Source organism: Neofelis nebulosa, chromosome 10 (genome assembly GCF_028018385.1).
Source record: "Neofelis nebulosa isolate mNeoNeb1 chromosome 10, mNeoNeb1.pri, whole genome shotgun sequence".
NCBI lineage: Eukaryota > Metazoa > Chordata > Mammalia > Carnivora > Felidae > Neofelis > Neofelis nebulosa.
The window spans coordinates 105608000-105613999 of NC_080791.1; the positions used below are offsets into that span (position 1 = coordinate 105608000).

General features: G+C 57.6%; 1 long non-coding RNA gene across 2 annotated transcripts; it reads right to left on the reverse strand.

Moving 5' to 3' along the window:
• Positions 1 to 482: 482 nt before the first annotated feature.
• On the reverse strand, positions 483 to 4699 carry LOC131487985 (uncharacterized). 2 transcript variants are annotated; one of them, XR_009250038.1, is made up of 2 exons: positions 4342 to 4699; positions 483 to 745 (listed from the first exon to the last, which is right to left on the reverse strand). It is a non-coding gene; the product is annotated as an uncharacterized LOC131487985 (long non-coding RNA). The 2 variants fall into 2 exon arrangements; XR_009250039.1 differs by lacking the exon at positions 4342 to 4699 and adding an exon at positions 3898 to 3966.
• Between the last annotated feature and the right edge of the window lie 1301 nt (positions 4700 to 6000).

The following is a 6000-nucleotide window of genomic DNA, read 5'->3' on the forward strand; positions in this document are numbered from 1 at the left end:
TGCCAACCACTATGAGATTCACCAGCAGGCCTAGTGTTTGCTCCCATCTGAGAGCTTACAGCCTGTCCCTTTCAAACATAAAAATCCCAATCTCATTCGCTCCCGGGAGGTATTAGACAGCCACTGTTCCAGAACGTCAGAGATGGACAGTCCCTCAGACATACTGGATAAATCCCATGAGATACGGCGGTGGAAACCGAGGCTCTGGGACACTGGGAATCTCAGCGGGGTTGTATTTCCTGCCTGCATCACTGACACAGGGAAAGCTCCGAAGACACCCTTTCTCTGGGCCTCATTCGCTCTGTCTAGGGCATGCAGAATCACGGGGAAGAGAAAGAATACAGACTTATGTGGCCCTGCTATTCATAGCTGTGTGGCCGGAGGCAGACTACCTGTCGCCACTCATTGGTCCTCAGTTTCCTCATCCACACAGCGGAGAGAAAAACACCACCTATACCCTTCAATTGTCACAAAGATGAAACGGTACCCGGAAGGCACTTAAAATGATACTCGGAACATAGAAACTTATTCTTGATAGATATTGAACACACTCCTCAGTGCCATGTTTTGCCTGTCAAGGAAGTTCCTCCAGATGTCTGACCTCGAACCGTTCTGCTGCATTTGAAGGCTGCTCTCTCCTGCTGGAGCGTGAATCAGAGCCAAGCCAACTGTGAGTCCCTGTTTCCTGAGCACTCACAGAGGACTGGGCACAGGCAGGAAATGAAGTGTGCGGCGTGAGCGGGCCCTGTGAGAAAAGAGATCAGAGGGTGGGAATCAGCCCTCTTCTGCCCTCAGGTCAGGTCCCTCAAAGGTGAGGGCCCGGGCCTCTGGTTTTCTGCCTCTCCCCTACCCCTTCCCCCCAGTAGAGGGGGGCCCAGAGACAGCCTCTCGTTCTGTGACGCTGTGCTGTGCGGCTTCTTTGTCCCCGGGTTCCGTGACGTGGCAGGAAATGCTTGCAGCCCCTGGTTCCCCCAAGGAATGCCACACTGAGTACAGTGGGCCCCTCAGGCCTATTTCCGATCTGGTGTGGTCATTAGGGCCCAGATGTCCCGGGTCGACCTCGGCTTCAGCTTCCGGAGCAGCGCGAGCCGAGCCGGGAGGGACGTTCTGTCCCTCAGGAGCAGAGACCAGGCCCACACCCTCCTCAACAGGGCCCCCCCCCCCCCCCCGAGGCCGCCCGGCTTTGTTGCTAGGCCGCGGCTGGAGGCAGGGCGCCTGGGTTCCCCTCAGGTCTCTCTACCTGACACGGTCTCCGCTGCCACTGTCTCCCCACAGCTCCTGTCCCCCCTACCCTACCCCCTGCGCCACGGGCTGAATTATTAATAAAAATGCTGAGGAAGCTGTTTGTACAGCTCCCATGACAGAACAAACACACCTCTCTCCTTACCACCAGCCGTGTGGCGAGAGGCTCGGGCTGGGCATTTGCCTGATTCAGGACGGACGGGCTGAGACCAGAGCCAGCGGGCAGCTTTGAAGGGCAGCAAGCAGAGCCCGCTGATGTGAGAGAGCAGCAGCGAGGACGAGCTCTTCGGCCCTGTCCCTGCTGTGTCTCCCCCTCCCTCCTCCGCCGAGGGCAAGGGTCTGGAGAAGGCAGAAGCGCGAAATGCACAGACATCGCCTTCCCCGGGAAGGACCTGGCCACAGAGTCCTAGAAGGCAGCCCTGGCCATTTCTATGGCCACCTCGTCCCAATGGAGACTGAATCGATGCCCGCTGAGCAGTCGCCTCTTGTCCCCAGACCCGGGGAACCACGGAATCTCGGACGCTTAGCCAAGGCTGTGTCCCACGTGTCACGCTTCTGCGGGCCTCTGCTATGGAGGCATCCACCATCCAGGGAAGCATCCCAGACTTCAACTCTGGACTTGCCTCTGCCACCATCTGGGTGTTTGGCTCTGGCCAGTGACTCGACCACTCTGGGCCTCAATTTTCTCATCCATAAAACGGGGCTATAAATGCACCACATGGATATGGAGGATATACTGGGGAGATAGGAAGGCAAGGGGCTGGGTGTCTTTCTTGGCTCCCTTGCAGCAAGGCACCGGACACCTCCCAGGCACCGAGGACTCTGCCCCAAGCTGACCTTCCATAGCCCTGAGTACCCATTCCATATCCTCAGGGTCATGTTGCCAGAAACCCCTTCTGTGCTCCTAACCCCACCCACATCCTTTCTCCCAGAAACCTCCTCCCCATCTGGATTCTGTCCCTAAGTCTCTCTCTCTCTCTCCATTGTCACCCTGCCACCCCCCCCCACCCCCATGTGCTTGGCTCAGCCCCTCAAACTCCAAAAGATGAAAGCTGGTGCCCCTTCTCCTTGCCAGCTGCTGCGTGGGATAGTCCCAGGCTCAGTCAGAATCTTGGCCTTAGGCCTCTGTTTTGAGATACGCCCCACCTCTCTTGGTCTGGGGCAACGCTGGGCCCTTGATATAGACTGAGAGCCATGAGAGCCAGAGAGATGCCCTTATCAGGGTGCATTGTAGAAGCACCTTGGCTTGCCAATTTCAAGCTGAGTGCCCTGGGGCAAGCCACTCAGGGCTCCTGAGTGTCCTGGGGCTCCTTCTGAGCCCCAGTTTACCGGTCTGTATTACAAGCAGTTTGGTTTTTCGTCTTGATTTCACCTTGGACTCCTTTGGGAATCTCCTAAACTCCAGGGACCTCTCCTCCCTAGACAAATGCATATTCAAATATAGACACATTTTGCCCCCGTAATTGGGCGGGAGGGGGTCCTACAGGTTTCAGATTCCAATCTCTGGCTCAGAGGCCTACAAGGTTGCTTCCAATTCCAACAGTGTGCCCAGGCCTCTGCCCTGCTCCTCTCCCCACAGTGATTCTTGGGTCACGGTGGGGGTGGGCTGGTGGTCTATCCCCACCATTTCTCCCTCCTGTCTCATTGGCCCCCTCCCCCAGCACTTGCTGTGGCTGGAAACAGCTTGCCAGTGGCTCAGACCGTCCTTTCAGTACCTCTTGGAGGCTACCGAACAGGCTTCACCTACCTGCCTTTCAAGGTATTTAAAGGTTCTTTGACCAAATGCTTTTTGATCCTCCGCTGATGGGAACCAAGCAAGCGGAGGCTCTCACCAATGGCCCCCCTCCCTCCATATATTAGTGACTAAGAGCTCTTTTGATATTGCAGAAGCCTTCTGTGGTTTGTTCAAAGCCCTGGGCCTTGTGGCCACCTCCCCCGGAGACCCAAGCCGGTCAGCTCCAGCCGCCACCGCCCACCCCCAGCGGTGGCCTAGTTAATAGGGGCCTCCCAGCGCTAGACGGCTCCCGCCTGTAACTGTGAGACCCCAGACCTGAGCCCAGCTGGTAGAGGGGCCGTTTCAGTAAAGCCCCGCTCCTCCCAGGGGCCCCTCGCCCGGTTCAGGTAAGATAGGATCAGAGTTAGGGGTCTCCCAGACCCTGGGGAAACACGCCTCTTCTTCCCGCCCAACTTGGTTTGCACAGAAGGGCATGCGACCCACGGGATTGATTAACCTGTCTCCAGGGTCCAGTAAATGTGATCCCTTAGCCTGAAGCTGAGAAGGGGAAACTGAGGCTTTGAGAAGTCCCGGGTCCAGGCCTACAAGCCGGCACCCACCGACCCGAGAGCTTCGCCGGCTCTGCAAGCCCCCTTTCACAGCCAGCGTCACACTGTCCCCCGCGCTCCCGCTCCTGCAGGGCCGAGCAGAAGGCCCTGACGTGGGCCCCAGCTGCAGCCTCCGTGCGGGGCGGGGACGAGGCATTGGGTTCAGGGCCGCCACTGCCCCAAGACGGGCGCCCCCAGCGCGGCGGCGGTTGTTCTCGCCAACTTGGACGGACCCACCCATAGCGCCTGGAGTCTCCCGCGGGGCGGGGGCCGGGGCGGAGATGCGCGTGCGCGGAGGGGGCGCCGCGGAGCCCGCGTGAGCTGGTGAATTACCGAGTGCGGGAGAGGACGCGTCTGCCCCCGCCCCAGAGGAGGAGGCGCCGGTGCTCCCAGGTCGGGGGGGGGGGGGGGGGGGGCATGACACGCCCCGAAGGAGCCCCAACACTGGACTGAGGCCCCAACCCGGCGCCTCAGCTGGAGTTGAAGACTGCAGTGGAGGTGGGGTCCTGTTTCTCAGCACCCAGAGAGCTGTGACCACTCCTGTTCCAGGATGCCTGGCTCTGCACTTGGGAGGATAACAGGAGAGAGCTGGGCGAGTTCAGGTCCCCTGGCTCCCTCCCTCTTAAAGGCCCCTTGGGCTGCCGGGCTTTTGGGGCCGGCCAGACCAAGCACCAGAATCCAATCCTGGCCTTGTCATCATTATAATAGCGGCAGCCACCATTTATTGAACTCTGAGGGCTTGACAGGCCCAAGTGCCAAGTGCATAATAAGCATTACCCCATTTGGTAGTCACAGCAGCCCCGTGACGAAGTCTGGTTGTGATCCCCTCCCAAAGGTGAAGAGGCTGAGAATCAGAGGGGGTATGGCCTGCCTGAGGTCACAAAACAGAGGGGTGGGGGCAGCTGGGAGTCCCACGCGGCTCTGACCAGTTCTAGAGTCTAAGCCTTCCACCACTAGGCTCACTTTCTTTCACCTTGGAGCTTTCTGGAGGCTGGGCAGGCCCCAGCTTCTGCCCTTCAGCCCAGTTTGGCCCAGCTCATGGGAGATAAGGGCGGGAGCAGAGGTGGGGCAGCACTGGAAAAGAGTGGGACCACCCCCCCCCCCCAATTCTCTGGCTGCTCCATTTCCTCCTGGATCCTCTCTTTTAGCGCCCCCCCCCCCCCCGCCCAACTGTGCACGTCCCCCAAGGCTTTGTCCTCAGCTGTCATCTTCTTTCTCACCCCACACTCTCTCCTGTGTGAGCTCATCCACTCTAATCGCTGCAGCCTAACTCCCGGCTCTATGTCTGGGGCCCTGACCTCCCTCCCATGCTGGCATCTGCCTTCCTGATGCATCCCCTCCCCTCCCCCCACGCCTTGCCCCATGGAGTAAATTCATTACCTGCCTTAGAGCAGCTCCTCCCTGGGACCACTCAATTCCAACCCAGTGACCTCCCTCCCTCATCATGCTGCTTGCTCCTGAGCTCTCCGCAGGCCAGCCCTCCCTCCCCCCTAAGGCCTTTGATGGCTCCCCTCAGCCTGTGGAGTCTCGTACAGGAAACTTTGCCTGAAGCAGAGTCCTCCCCAAAATGAGGACCTTGCCCTCCTTGTCCTTCCCTGCCTCCTCCTGATGCCCTGCTTCAATTAAAAACCATTCCTGAATTTCTGCCATGTGGTCCCACCCTTCAGAGCTTTATCTCAAAGGCCACTTCTTCCAAGGAGCTGTCCCTGATTCTCCCAGGTGAGTTTGAACTCTCCTTTTCTGCAGCCTCAGCACTACTTTGATGAAATTGTCCACTTTAGTCGTATTTGTATACCTCTCCAATCCTGCTCTCTGCCCACCTCTCTCACATATGCAATGGCCTGGGAGCTCCTTTAAAGGTAAGGGTGGTCCATCACTATTCTCAACTTCATTCGTTTTTGAAAAACTGATCCATTTAGCGAACTGAGTAGCTACTACGTGCTAGGTACTGCATGTACAGGATCTCTCTGCTCTGGGCTCCTCCTCTGGGTGACTGGCATACAGTGGGACAAGGGCACTGATGGGGGGATGCTCAGGGCACATTCAGGGATAACTGTGCCCTGGGCAAGCATTTCCTCAGGCTCCTGAATGCCAGGCCCTGGCCCCGGGTACGATGGGGGAATGCAAGCAGGAGTAAGACCAAGCCCTGCCCTCCAGGATTGTAGATCCATAGAAACAATATGATATGTGTCCAAATATGGCTGTGACCAAAATGCTATGAAATCATAGGAGACGGAATAGTGACTTTGGCCCTGGGGAAATCTAGAAGTTTCTCGAATGCCTAGTACTTGCACCAAGTAGGAGCTTCTTAAATCTTTGCTGAATTTAACTGGGTGGGAGAAGGGGCTATAGCGGAGACTGAAGAAGACAAGGAAAGTTACAAGGAGGGAAGGGCAATGACAGAGCATTTTCACAACACTTGCAGAAAGTGGCCTT